Raw genomic sequence first — 15,272 nt, 5'->3', positions numbered from 1 at the left:
GAGCCAATAAGCTGTATGTATAGGAAGAGATTTATTATGAAGAACTGGCTCATAGGCTTATGGAGGCTGAGAAGTCCCAGGATCTGCTATCTGTAAGCTGGAGACCCAGGAAAGCCAGAGGTGTAGTTCCAGTCCAAGTCCGAAGGCCTGAAACCAGGGCAGCTGATGGTATAAATCCCAGTTCAGGGCAGGAGAAGACCAATGTCCCAGCTCAGCAGGCAGCCGGGAAGCATAAAACAAGCAAATTCCTCTCTTCTCTGCCTTTTTGCCCTCTTCAGGCCCTCAAGGATTTGATAATGCCAGTACACATTTGGCAGGACAGTCTACTTTACTGAGTCCATGGATTCAAAGGCTAATCTCATCTGGAAACACCCTCACACACACTCAGAAATGTTTAATGTGGGCACCATGTTGGCACAGTCAAGTTGACACATAAAATTAAAATCACAAGCAGCCATTATCAACTTGGCACCCATACACATCTCCTTAAACTGTACCTGGTCTCCAAATAAAGACAACAACAAAGTGATTATTCCGCCTAATATGATACAGCTACCCAGGATACAACCAAAAATGAACTAACCCCTTTCCTGGAAGAGGAGGTAAATTCCTTGAATGATGTTTATTCTTCCCCTTGTATCCCATAACTTAAATGTTATGATGTGAAATTAACAATACTTAAATACCATGACACAGAGTCAGTACATCTTATGTTACATGATTAGACAATAAGAGAGGAAAGGAAACAAAGATTTGTATACACACAAACATATTCGTTGCAAAATAGGAAGGGAATACTCATGACAATTACAGTCTTCAGCTCTGTAACCGGTCAAGTGGGTGTAGCTGGTATTTATAATTACCTTCTTCCACTCCCCACCCTATCCTTTGTCTTCAGCAAGCATCTCTGCCAGTCGTGGGGGGACCTGAAGGGTCTGGACCGTTAGTAGGCCAGCATGGATTGGGTTGTAGTTTTCCTTTGACCTTAATCACAGGGCATGGTAGTACTAAGAGATACCCTGAGGGGTCCTCTGTATTCCAGGCATCGTCTCCCTCACCTCTATTGTGGAGCAGTAGTCCAGTCTTCCCTTAGTAGTCAGGACCAATCACGCCAGCCAGCACTTCCTTCTTTATCTGTTGATTCAGATGTATGAGGAGCCTAAAATGACTAGGTGGCAGTTGTAACTTCCAGTTCAATTGAACATTGTTGTGTCTACTTGTAGAAGCTTTTCCCCATTGGGAACCAAGACCTCTAGGCCAACAGAAACATTAAAGGAAAAGGAAGCAAAAATTTTGCTAATAGTAGTGAGTGGTGCCAATCCCATTTCCACCCCTTGACTCCTGGCCCCCATGAATACTGGCTGTGGGAGAAAAAGAGCACCATGTATATTGAATGCTGACTCAGAGCATATACAGCCTTCTGAAGAATCTTACCCCAGACCTGCAAGGTATTGCCATCTAGCTGGTGCTGAAGCTGAGTCTTCAAAAGGCCTTTCCACCATTCTGGCATTCCTGAGATACTAAGTTGTTTTGAGAAAATAAAAGTCCTGTGGTCAAAAAACTTTGCTAAATGCTGGTTAATGCCATGTTAAACAAGATTCTTTATTAGCTGATTTCTCAGAACCTTCAGCATCCTACCAGGAATCAGGAGTTTCCAGAAGAGGGACACAGTGTGCCAAGTAGCCACACATATCTGACCACAGAACCCTTTTTATAGACCACTCAGTAATTTCGGGTCATGCTACTGTAAAGCAGTGAGACAATTTTAAAAATAAACAGTATAAAAAGTTTCCCCTCTCATATATGTTCATTGTAGAACATTGGGGAAATATAAAAAAGATGGAAAAAATACCTATGAACTCAGGAGTGAAGTAACTACTCTTAAAATCTTAGAATACCTACTTCTGTTCTTTTTCTCTGTGCAATGCTGTCTTTTAATAGTTAAGTTGATAATTTGTGTGTGTAGGTGTATATAGTTTTGGGGGAGGGGATGGGGAAGTAATTAGGTTTATTTATTTATTTAATGGCAGTACTGGGGATTGAACCCAGGACCTCTCGCATGCTAAGCATGCACTCTACCACTGAGCTATACCTTCCTCCTGGTAGATGTAGTTTTTAAGCTTCTTTTTTCATCTAAGATTTTATCATGAGTATTTTCAACTCATTACTCAGAATCCTTCAAAATCTTTTTATTTATATGTTGAAGGCCAGTTTTTAAAAACAGCCTTTTTATTCTGGAATACTTTCTCTATTTCTCTGTTGATATTGCTTCCAGGTCCTAGCAGTTATGAATTAAGCTGCTACAAACATTCACATACAGGTTTTTGTTTGGACATAAGTTTTCAGCTAATTTAGGTAAATACCTAGAAGTGTGGTTGCTGGGTAGTGTGCTAAGTCTATGTTTAACTTTATAGTTAACTGCCAAATTCTCTTCCAAAGTGGCTTTTCCATTTCACATACCCACCAGAAGGTTCCTCTTGTCCCAGCATCCTTGCCAGCAATTTTTAATTATTTTTGCATTTTAGCCATTCTAATAGGTGTGTAGTGAGTGGTATCTTACTGTGGTGTTTATTTGCATTTACCAAACAACAAATAATGTTGAGCATCCTTTTATTTGTTTACTTGCTGTCTCTGTGTCTTATATGGTAAAGTGTCTGTTCAGATCTTTTGCCCATTTTTCACTTGAGTTATTTTCTTATTGCTGGCCTTTAAGGGTCCTTTATATATTCCAGACCAAGTCCTCTACTAGATATGTGATTGTAAATATTTTCTCCAGTTTGGGGCTTGTATTTTAATTCACTTAGCAGTGATTTTCACAGAGGAAGAGGTTTAATTTTGATGAAGTCCAATTTATTGAATTTTTTTCTTTCAGTGGATATGCTTTTAGTGTTATATCCAAAAACTAATTATCAAACCCAAGTCACTCAGATTTTCTCTTATGTTTTCTTCAAGAAGTTTTTATAGCTTTATGTTATACTTTTAGGTTTATTGTACATTTGGGGATAATTTTTACATTAGGTGTAAAGTATGTGTCATGTTTTTGTTTTTATTTTTGCATATAGACATCCAATTGTCCAGTATTATTTGTTTAGAAAGCTGTCTTTTCTCTGTTGAATTACATTTATACCTTTGTCAAAAATCATTTGAGAGGGAGTGGCAGAGTGTGTGCTTAGCATGCATGAAGTCCTAGGTTCAATCCCCAGCACCTCCATTAAAATAAATAAATAAATCTTTTTAAAAAAATCAGTTGACTACATTTGTGTGGGTCTTTTTGGGAGCTCTGTTCTGTTCTGTTGATCTTTGTGTGTAGTCCTTTGCTGATGCCACATTGTCTTTGATTGCTGTAGCTTTATAATCTTACAATCTCACAGTGTGAATTTTCCCACTTTATTCTTTTTCGGAATATGGCTATTCTGGTTTCTTGATTTTTCTGTGTAAGTTTTAGAACAATCTTGTCAATATGTACAAAAAAGCTTGCTACATTTGGCACCATGTTGTGATTGACTGGGATCATATTGAATCTGTAGATCAAATTGGGAGAATTGACATTTTTACAACATCGAGTCTTTAATCTGTAAACATGGTATAGCTCTCCATTTATTTAGATCTTTGATCTGTTTATGAGCTATGTTTGTAGCTTTCCACACATCTTATATATATTTTGTTAGATTTATACCCAGGTACTTCTTTTTGTGATGCTGTTGTAAATAGTGTCTTTTTAAAATTTCAGATTCTGTTTATTCATTGCTAGTAGGTAGGAACACAATTCATTTTTGTATGTTGACCTTGTATCCTGCAACCATGATAAACTCATTAGTTCTAAGAGGTTTTTTTTAATAGACTTTTTGGAATTTTCTACATAGAGCACCATGTTGTCTGCCAATAAAGGCAGTTTTATTTCTCCCTTTCTAGTCTGTATACTTTTCTTTCCTTTTCTTGCCTTATTACATTAGCTAGGACTTCCAGTGCAAGGTTGAATAGTAATGAGAGAAGGCATCCTTGCCTTATTTCAGATCTCAAGGGGAAGACTGAGTGTGGTCACCATTATTGTCATATATGTCATATATTTTACTTTCATATATACTATAAATACCCATCATCTTGTTACTGTTATTGCTTTAAACAGTTATATTTTAGTGTAATTAAAAATAAGCTGAAAATTATATTTTACTTCATTTCTTCCATTTCTGATGCTCTTTATTTCTTTACGTAGATCTGAGTTTTTAACTATATTGTATTCCTTCTACCTAAAGAACGTCCTTTAACATTTCTTATAGTGTTGGTCTACTGGTAGTGAATTCCTTTAGTTTTGTTTGTTTGAGGAAGTCTTTATTTCTCCTTCACCTTTGAAGGATATTTTTACTAGGTAAAGAATTCTGGGTTACAGTTATTTTTCTTTCAACATTTTTAAAATGTGACTCTGTTGTCTTTTTGTTTGTCTGGTTTCTGGCAAGAAGTTTGCTTTAATTCTTATCTTTGTTCCTTTGTAGGCATCTTAGTCTGCTCAGGCTGCCATAACAAAATAGCTCAGAGCAGGTGGCTTAAACAACAGAAATTAATTTTCTCACAGTGCTGGAGGATGGATGTCCAAGGTCAAGGTGCCAGCATTGTTGGTTTCTGGTGAGAGCGCTTTTTCTGGTATATAGTAGGTCACCTTCTCACCACATCATCCCATGTCCTTTCCGCAGTGCATGCACACAGATGGAGAGATAGAGTATGTCAACTCTCTGGTGTCTCTTTTATAAGGATACAATCCCACCCTGCAGGACTTCATTTACCTTAATTACTTCTTTAGAGGCCCCATGTCCAAATACAGCCACACGTAGTCGGGGTGGGGTTAGGGCATGAATATATGAATCTGGAGGGGAACACAAACATTAAGTTCATAATAGTAGGTAACATGGGTTTTTCCCCTCAGCTGCCTTCCAGATTTTTTCTGTCTTTGTTTTTTAGTAGATTGAATATGATGTCTAGGTGTAGTTTGTTTGTTTTCCCTTCTTGGTGATCTCTAAGTTCCGTGGGTATGTGGTTTTGTGTCTCACAGTAACTTTAGGACTTATTTACCCATTATTTCTTGAAATGCTTTACCCGTCTCATTTTTTTCCTTTTCCTTCTCGGATTCCAGTTATGCTTGTATTACATTGTTTGATACTGTCCCACAGCTCTTGGATGCTCTGTTGTTTTTTTCACTCTTTTTTTTCTCTTTGCGTTTCAGTTTGTGTGATTTCTATTGCCCTAACTTCAAGTTACGTGATTCTTTCCTCAGCTGTGTCAAGTCTAGTGATAAGCACATTGAAGGCCCTCTTGGTTACCATGTGTTTTTGATTTCTAGCATTTTCATTTGACTATTATAGTTTCCATGTCTCTGGTAAAATTACCTATCTGATCTTAAATGATGACCACCTTTTCCACTGGAGTCTTTAATATTATCGTAAGTTATGTAAAACTTCCTCTCTGATAGTTCCAACATCTCTGTCATATTTGAGTCTTGTTCTGATGGTTACTTTATCTTTTCAGACTATGTTTATCTCTTGTCTTTTGATATCTTATTTTTGTTGTTGTTGAAAGCCAGACATATTGTACAGGGCAATAGAAACTGAGATAAATGAGCCATTAGTAGTGGAGATTTGTGTTAATCTAGCCAGGAGTTGGGCTATGTTGGAGGTTGTTGTTTCTGTGGTTACCATTGTTGAGGTTTGTTGTTGCTATGGGCATCATAGACTTCAGTTTTTGCTAGTGATTTTTTTTTTTTTTTTTTTTGTCTCCTCTTTTGGCTGTAGGTCTTTCTTTCTGCTGGTCCCCAGAACGAGTCTTTCTCTTGCAGTTCTTCAGCTGTACTCCACTGTTACTACTAGAGGTTTGCTAGTGTGCTGGTGGGCTGTGGATGAGGGGAGCATTCTCTAACGTTCTGATTAAGTCTCACTCTTTGGAGTGCACCGTATTGGGCATTCAGAAGAATTTCTGCTGCTCTCTAGAGGTAGAGCCTTTCCCTGGCCCTGTGTTCCCTCCTTTCAGTATCCAGTGTCTCAGTCTGTGACCTTAAAGCTCTTCCCTCTGTGAGGTTCCTCCTTCACTTAGGTGAGATACGGAAGCTAGTCTAGGCAGAGTTCCCTTCCTCCAGCTGGAGTGGCATTACACTAGTGCTTTCACGTGATGCTGCTTGCAGGTGAAGCCAGAGAAAAGAGTCTGGGCAGATTTTTCAGTGGTTGGTGTTGCTTTCTGCCAACCAGAACCACAGTGGGAACTCTGGATTTTCCCTGATCCTCTCTGTGAGAGCCTCGTGGATTTCTAGAGCAAAAAGGTGGGAATTTCCCTATGACTGTGACCCCTAGGAACTTCACCCTTCTAATGCCTGCCCACCCTTGGCTTGCAGCAAGTCACCAAAATTTAATCATCTTACTGGCTCGTGGTGTAGGATAGCTTCTGCCTCAGATACGCAAATGTTTAGGTGTTGTGTCTCCCTGAAGGTGCCTGTTTCCAGATTTGGGGATGGCTTCAGTTCTCTGATTGGTTCAGAAAAAGTCACAAATTTGCTGTCTGTCCAGCTTTGTTCTTGCTGGAAGCAAACTGCTTATACAGAGCAAGAAGGATGAGAAATACATTACTAGCTAATAGGTTGTTCTATTTCTCTTACTGTATCAAGGCCAAATCTTTTCTTTTTTTGGAAAGGTAAAATGTAACTTCAGTCTATAATAATAGACAAAATGATTTTGTCACATGGACTAGTTTCCATTTTATAAATCAACTGTTTGTAGCTGCCTCAAATGAGGTAGATGCATTTATAGATTGGCTGTGTTTGAGCTTTCCTTGCAAGCAGCTTTAGATCTAAAATGCACTTGCTAATTGTCTTCTTTTGCTTCTGGGCAAAGATGCTCTGCGCAAGGTGTTTCTCTACCCAGTTTTTCATGTGGTCGTATTCTTTTTGATACATCATTTTCTGCACAGGCGATTCTTTACCTCCTTGTATACTTTATATAGTTGTTACCAGTTAGCAATCTCCAAGGCCATAGCGGTGTTATTCTTCTGACCATCAAGAAGATAATGACACTTCTGAACCAGTGCCTGCTGTGAATTTTCCAAATCCGTTGCATCCTGGATGAGTTTGATGGAAGCCTGCTTCATCTCTTCTAGGTGGGCAGTTTTTTGCTCTTTGAGTTTATTAGCAAATTGTACAACAGAGGGACCATATTTTCTCATTACATAGATGAGCAAACCTACTGTTTGATATGATAGAAAAGGTCTCTAGGGAATCACATATATTTATTTGGATAGAAAATACAAGATAAGTCCTGTGACACCAGTTTTAAGATAAAGGAACTAGAAGAATCCCGCAGGGATAAGCCCATGACAAAGTCCTCCATGTTCAGGAAGAAGTGGTTCAGGGTCAAGACTGACTGCCCCCTGGGAAAGATTCTTGTTACCTGCAATTCCCCTGGACCTGGAAATGCTGCATTCTTCAAAGAGGGGGCCACAGTAGTGATGACAGGAAGTACCACCTGCAGCAGCATGGTCACTGGTGGTCCAAGTGGTGGCTTAATGTCCCTGTGACCCTGACAGGATAGCCTGTCGAGTGCAGCAGTAAGATAGCCACTCACAGGTCTCCCACAGTGACCTTTTGAAAATAAAAATCTGAATTCCTTTTAACATCCTATTGCTTTATTTTTATTAAAACCTTACTTTTTAGAAATACTTATCAGTAACTTTTATGGGTGTATAAATGTGCTTTTCATTGATAGACAGTTGGTCAAGTTTATGGTTGAAAAGATAAATTCATTAGAGAAAACCAGGCAGGATGTGAAGTCTTTCATGATTGCCTAACAAGCATATTTATATTCATTTAACAAATGTCTGTAGAGCACCTACTATGTGCTCAACATTGTCCTAGGTAGCAGAATAGAGCAGTAAAGAAGACAGACCGTAGCCCTGCCCTCGCAAGTCTTATGTGCTAGTTGTGGAAAACAGGCAGTAAGCAAGCCAACAACTAAAGAAGTAGAGAGGGAGAGGTATGGTGGGGAAAGCAACATGGGAAAGGCCTCTCTGAAGAAACGATGTTTGAGCTGCCAGATGCTGAGGAGGCCTCTGCCAAGGTCCACTCGGGGCCTTAAGAGATGTTGAATGTGAGATGCCTGTTGGACATCCAAATGGATACGTCTAATAGGCAGCTGAATATATAAGCCTGGACATAAAGATTGTAGTAAGGAATCTGGGAGTCAACAACATGTCAATGTTTTTAATGCTCTGGAAGTGAATGAAATCAACTTGGGACATAGTCTGGAGAGAGAGAGAAGAAATATGAGGATTTAAGACCAAGTCCTAGAGTATATGAATAATTACTCAGAGGATGAGGAGCTAATGAGATAGAAAACCTGGAGAATCTTCCGTTGAGAAGCTGAGAGGACAAAGTATTTCTGGTAACAGGTGACGGTGGTTAACCAGGCTACATTCTGCTGGATTCAATTAAAAAGAGGATAGACAAGTGACACTTTGATTTGGCAATCTGGAGATTATTCATGACATAGACAGGAGTGTTTTCAGTGGAGTTGCTCGGAAGAAAGCCCTATTCCAGGGAGCTGAGGAGAGAATAGGAGGTGAGGAAACAGAGACCATGCATGTAATAGGGGTCACATGGGATCAAAGAAGGATTTGTTTCTGTTGATGATTGGGATTTTTTTTTGGTGGTGGTTTGTTTTTTAAAGATGGGAAATACTAGCACATATTTGCATGTTAATGGGAATGATCTAGTAGTGAGGGAGAAATTCATGATTTCAAGAGAGCAAAAACTATAAATTACAGGAGTACATAAGTGGGAATATGTTCCAGAACACAATGGAAGGGTGGCTTTAATGGATGGAAAGCGGAGAGTGCAGGAGTGGTGTCAACTGCCCTGTATGATTCTTAATTCTTGCTGTAATTCCTTGTTTGTCTTTCAAAGCAGTAGTGAGATACACACACACACACACACACACACACACACACACATACATATACATTTATATATGGATATATTATATATGGATATGTGTAAATATATTCATTCAAATGAGTCTTATTTGTTGCATGTCATTTGCTGAATAGTTCAAATCAGAAAGACACTGTGATTTTGTATCCCTTTTCAGCCTAAGTGAATTTTGCTCTATGAAACCCTGGCTGCATAGATCCCCAATGTAAGTGCCATCTCAAAGCAGACAGCATCATTTCATGCAATCCTCCCAGTAAATCTTAAACGCGTGTGTTATAAACATTCTACATACAAGGAAATGAAAAGTATAATAATACTAATGAAATACAATCAACTTTATTGAGGAATCCTTAATCAAGGGAGGAAATACACATTTAAATTAAATTTCTGTGTAAGAATACAAAATTTTGACTAAAGCAGATCTCTGATTTATTAAATATTTTTCTATTTTTCCATGGAGAAGTAGACTTTTAAAAAGGCTATTTTTCCCCACAAGCCATCACAAATGGTTTTCTTTTGGAGCCTAAAACACCAGCGGTAGAGTTGTAATTCTAGGGAGATCACTTAGGTGTGCTTGTGAACAGGGTTGGCCAAGCCATAGAGCTTCTGCAGAGGCTTACTGTCTGTGTTAGGTTCCTGTCTGCAGGTTGCAACTGCTGCCTCAGTGCTGCAGGGACATTTAAGTGGATGTGAAAATGGCCAGTTTTTGTTTTCTTCCTTACTTAGCCCTCCACTTCCTCTTGCTAGTCATAAGAAAATTCTCATAAATAATTTTTATTTCTGGCCATACAATTCAATATCTCAAGCATCTGTAATAAAGATTATAAAGGTAATTTTGGTTTAATGCTTTAGAAAATATGGAAATTTCATATTCATTGAGGAATTGGTACAGATACAGGTAGTTTAGATTGGAAGATAGAGCAAATCTCCCTTCCATATTAGAAATGTTCCAATGACTTCTCTATTTTTTCTTTATTGAAGTATAATCAGTTTACAATGTTGTGTCAATTTCTGATGTACAGCAGAATGTTTCCATCATACATATACATACAAATATTCCTTTTCATATTCTTTTCCATTATAGGTTACCACAAAATATGGAATATAGTTCCCTGTGCTGTATGGTAGAAACTTACTGTTTATCTATTTTATATATATTAGTATCTGCAGATCTTAAACTCGCAGTTTATCTCTTCCCACCCCCTCCCCCCGGTAACCATAAGTTTGTTCTCTATGTCTGTGAGTCTGTTTCTGTTTTGTAAATAAGTTCATTTGTGTCTTTTTTTAGATTCCACTTATAAGTGATATCATATGGTATTTTTTTTCTCTTTCTGGCTTACTTCACTTAGAATGACAATCTCCAGGTCCATCCATGTTGCTGCAAATGGCATTATTTTGTTCTTTTATGGCTGAGTAGTATTCCATTGTGTGTGTGTGTGCACATATATAAATATATATATGTAGTCTCAACTTCTTTATCCATTCATCTATGGATGGACATTTAGGTTGTTTCTATGCCTTGGCTGTTGTAAATAGTGCTGCTATGAACTTTGGGGTGCATGTGTCTTTTTGAATTATAGTTTTCTCCAAATATATGCCCAGGAGTGGGATTGCTGGATCATATGGTAAGTCTATTTTTTTTAAGGAACCTCTGTTTAAGTTTTTTAAGTGGCTGCACCAATTTACATTCCCACCAACAGTGTAGGATTCCCTTTCACCACATCCTCTCCAGCATTTTTTTATTTTTAATGATGTCTGTTCTGACTGATGTGAGGTGATACCTCATCGTAGTTTTGATTTGCATTTCTCTGATAACTAGTGATATTGAGCATCTTTTCACATGCCTGTTGGCCATCTGGATGTCTTCTTTGGAGAAATGTCTGTTGAGGTCTTTTGCCCATTTTTTTATTGGACTGCTTGGGGTTTTTTTTGCTATTAAGCTGTATGAGCTTTTTGTATATTTTGGAAATTAGTCCCTTGTCGGTCACATCATTGGCAAATAGTTTCACCCATTCTGTAGGTGTCTTTTCGTTTTATTGATGGTCTCTTTTTTTTTTCTCAGAGAAGGTTTGGACAATTAGGTAGCTTGTCAGAACCAGCCAATTCACAACAGTTTTCTTGAAGTGAAATTGTGGGAAATAAAGAAAAAGAAGCTTAAAATAAGTGTTTTTTGTGTATTTACTGCATAGATGACAACTACTGTGAAGACAGTCGAAAGTCTTTGTTTTTGCTCTGTGACTTGCATGAGTGACACTAGACTTTTAATGCAGTATGGAGTATTTTAAAATTTGAATAAGATTATTTATATATAAATTTCTACCCCATAATCTGAAGGAAGGGGCTATATTGCTAGGTTGCCCATAACAGTGAGGGAAAAATACGGATTGCTCCCCTAACTGAATGTTTTCCTTTCTAGTAACTTGCTGAGATGTAAATCATTCTGTGAATAATGCTGAATAAATCCAAGGATGTGCATAGCCCTGATTCTTGTAGGATTCATGAAGAACTTTTCTTCACTCTCTTGGCAGAATTGTTTCCTTTTTTTTTAATGCTCCAGAGTTATGTTACTATGATTAACATAATTTTTAGTGGTTATATATTCAAATTAAATTAATTAGCTATTTGTTGAGTCTTTAGATCATTGCATCTTTACTTTTTCTTCAGCTTTATTGAGGTGTAATTGACAAAATTGTAAGATAAAATGTACATACATATACGATAATTTGATATACATATGCATTATAAAAGGATTCCTATCAAGTTAATTAATATATCTATCACCTCATATATTTTCTGTGTATGAATAAGGTCTGACGACCTAATGTATAACATGGTGACTATAGTTGATAATATTGTATTGTATAGTTGAAATTTACTAAGAGAGGAGAACACTTAAGTTCTCTTAAGAAGGATTTCTCCCACCCCTCAGGCACAACCATCCTACTCTGTTTCTGTAAGTTCAACCTGTTTTGTTTTTTTTTTTTCCCTAAGATTCCACATATAAGTGAACCACTTAGTATTTCTTCTTCTCTGTCTGGCTTATTTTACTGAGCATAATACCCTCAAGGTTTATCCATATTATCAACAATGGCAGGATTTCCTTTTTAAGGGCTGAATAATATTCCACTGTATATTTTTTAGTGCTTTTTTTAATCCATTCATACATCAATGGATACCTAGTTTGTTTCCATTCCTTGGCTACTGTGTATAATGCTGCAACACGCATGGAAGTACAGAGATATCTTTGAGATAGTGATTTTGTTTCCTATAGATATATACTCAGGAGTAGGATTGCTGGATAATATGGTAGTTCTATTTTTAATTTCTTAAAGAACCTCCATCTGTTTTCCATAGTGATTGTACCAGTTTACATTCCCCAACAGTGAACAAGGGGTTCACTTTTCTCCACATCACTGGCATTTGTTACCTCTTGTCTTTTTGATCATAGCCATCCTAACAGGTGTGAGGTGATAGTTCATTGTGGTTTTGATTCGCATATCCCTGATGATTAGTGATGTTGAGCACCTTTTCACGTACCTTTTGGCCATTTGTATGTCTTCTGTGGACCAAATGTCTATTCAGATCCTTTACCCATTTTTTTCAAATGAGTTATATGGGATTTTTTGCTACTGAGTTATATGAGTTATATTTTGGATATTAACCCTTTATTGGATATGTGGTTACAAATATTTTTCCTATTCCATAGGTTGCCTTTTTATTTTGTTGTTAATTTTTTTTTTTTTTTTTTTTTTTTTTTTTTTTGCTGTACAAAAGGTTTTTTAGTTTGATATAGTCTTGCTTATTTATTTTGGCTTTTGTTACCTTTGCTTTTGGTGTAAAATCCAAGATTATGATTACCAATTCGGTCTCCTTACTAGTAATTGGTCTGTTCAGATTTTCTAATTCTTTGTGATCCATGTTTCTAGAATATATCTATTTTTTCTAGGTTATCTAACTTGTTGCCATTTAATTTTTCATAGTATTTTTATGATTCTTAGTGTCTCTCAGTTATCTGTTGTAATGTCTTCTCTTTCATTTCTGATTTTATTTGTCTTCTGTATGAACTTTTTTTCTTAGTCTAGCTAAAGATTTGTCTATTTTGTTTATCCTTTTTTAAAAAAAACAGCTCTTAGTTTCTTTGATCTTTTCAATTGCCGTTCTATCTCTGTTTCATTTATTTCTGCTCTGATCTTTATTCCTTCCTACTACTAACTTTGGGTTTAATTTGTTCTTCTTCTAGGTCCTTGAGGTGTATAGTTAGGTTGTTTTTTTGAGAGCTTTCTTTTTTCTTAATGTAAGCATTTAAACTTCCCTCATAGAACTGCTTTTGCTGCATCCCATAAGTTTTGGTATGTTGTGTTCCCATTTTCATTTGTGTCATTTTTTAATTTTCCTTTTGGTTCCTTATTTGACCCATTGATTGTTCACAAGCATGTTGTCAAATCTCCACATATTTGTGAATTTTCCGGTTTTCCTCTTGTAATTGATTTCGAATTTCATTACATTGTATTTGGAAAATACGCTTGATATGATTTCAGTCTTTTATAATTTATTGAGACTTGTTTTGTGGCCTAACATCCTGGAGAATGTTCCATGTACATTTGTACACTGCTGCTGTTGGATGAAATGTTCTGTGTATGTGTTAAGTCCCTCTGGTCTAATGTGTCATTTAAGTCCAACATTTCCTTGCTGATTTTCTGCCTAGAAGATCAGTTGTGTAAAGTGGGTCCCCTACCATGATGGTATTGCTGCCTAGTTCTCCCTTCAAAATGTGAGTATTTGCTTTATTTAGGTGCTCCAATGTTGGGTGCATAAATATTAAAATAATTTAAAATCCTCTTGATGAATTGACCCCTTTATCATGATATAATGACCTTCTTTGTCTCTTGTTAATAGTTTTTGGCTTAATGTCTATATTGTCTGATATAATTATAACTACCCCTGCTCTCTTTTGGTTCCCATTTGCATGGAATATCTTTTCCCATCCCTTCAATTTCAGTCTATATGTATCCTTAAGGCTGAAGTGAGCCTCTCATAGAAAGCATATAGTTGGGTCTTGTTTTTTTTTTTTTAACCCATTCAGCTACTCTGTCTTTGAATGAAGAATTTAATTTATGTACATTGAAAATAATTATTAATAGGTGTATAATTGCTATGGCCACTTTGTTAATTATTTTCTAACAGTTTTGTGGTTCCTTTGTTTCTTTCTTCCTCTCTTGCTTTATTCTTGTATGTTTGGATGATTCTCAGTAGTGATATACTTTGATTCCTTTCTCTTTGTATTTTTTGCATCTACTGTATGTTTATGCTTTGTGGTTATCATGAGGTTTAAATAAAACATTTTGTAGTTATAATAGTCTATTTTAAGCTGATTACTTTGAATGCATACAAAAGCTTTACATTTTTACACTTCATCCCCTCCCCAGTTTATGTGCTTAATGTCACAATTTACATCTCTTTATATTGTGTATCCATTAACAAATTATTTTAGTTATAGTTATTTTTAATACTTTTGTCTTTTAACCTACCCTAGAGTTTTAAGTGATTCACCCACCCACCATCATTACAATATTAAGAATGTTCTGAATTTAACTATATGTTTACCTTTCCCAGTAAGTTTATACTTCCATATGTTTTCATATTACTAATTCGTATCCTTTCATTTCACCTTGAAGAAGTCCATTTAACATTTCTTGTAAGGCTGGTCTAGTGGTAATGAACTCTTTCAGCTTTTGTTTGTCTGGAAAACGCTCTCTTCCTTTCATTCTGAAGAACACCTTTTCTGGGTAGAGTATTCTTGACTGGCAGCTTTTTTTCTTTCAGCATTTTGAATGTAACATCCCACTTCTCTGGCCTACAAGATTTATGCTGAAAAATCCACTGATAGTCTGATGGGAGTGCCCTTATACATAACAAGTTTCTTTTCTGTCACTACTTTTAAGATTCTCTCCTTTTCTTTAATTTTTGACAGTTTAAGTATAAAGTATCTTGGTGTATGTATCCTTAATTCATCTTATTTGGTACTTTTTGGGCTTCCTGGATCTGGGTATCTGTTTTTTTCTCCAAGTTAGGGAAATTTTCAGCCAGTATTTCTTTGAATAAGCTTTCTGCCCCATTTTCTCTTCTCCCTAGTAACTCCTGTACTTGAGCGTGTTCCAAGACCTATCATTGTCCCAAAGGGAGGGATCTCAGTCGGCATTTTGATGCAGGCTGATTAGAAGCTGTACCCTCAGGCAGCTGCTGAGAATGTAGGTAGTTAAGACCCTTCCAGGGAGAAACTAGATGTGTGTTTTTCCTGCTCCCTTTCACTGAA

General features: G+C 36.8%; 1 protein-coding gene and 1 pseudogene across 3 annotated transcripts in view; one reads left to right on the top strand and one right to left on the bottom strand.

Moving 5' to 3' along the window:
- The window catches only part of CCDC191 (coiled-coil domain containing 191), an 81,530-nt gene that overhangs the window by 52,714 nt on the left and 13,544 nt on the right, over positions 1–15,272 (top strand). The window lies entirely within an intron of this gene.
- On the bottom strand, positions 5,621–7,508 carry LOC105081646 (ATP synthase peripheral stalk subunit b, mitochondrial pseudogene; annotated as a pseudogene).

The sequence above is a fragment of the Camelus bactrianus genome, chromosome 1 (genome assembly GCF_048773025.1).
Source record: "Camelus bactrianus isolate YW-2024 breed Bactrian camel chromosome 1, ASM4877302v1, whole genome shotgun sequence".
Taxonomy (NCBI): Eukaryota; Metazoa; Chordata; class Mammalia; order Artiodactyla; family Camelidae; genus Camelus; species Camelus bactrianus.
The sequence above is the reverse complement of the archived record's forward strand: the minus strand, read 5'-3'. Positions and strand labels throughout refer to the sequence as shown.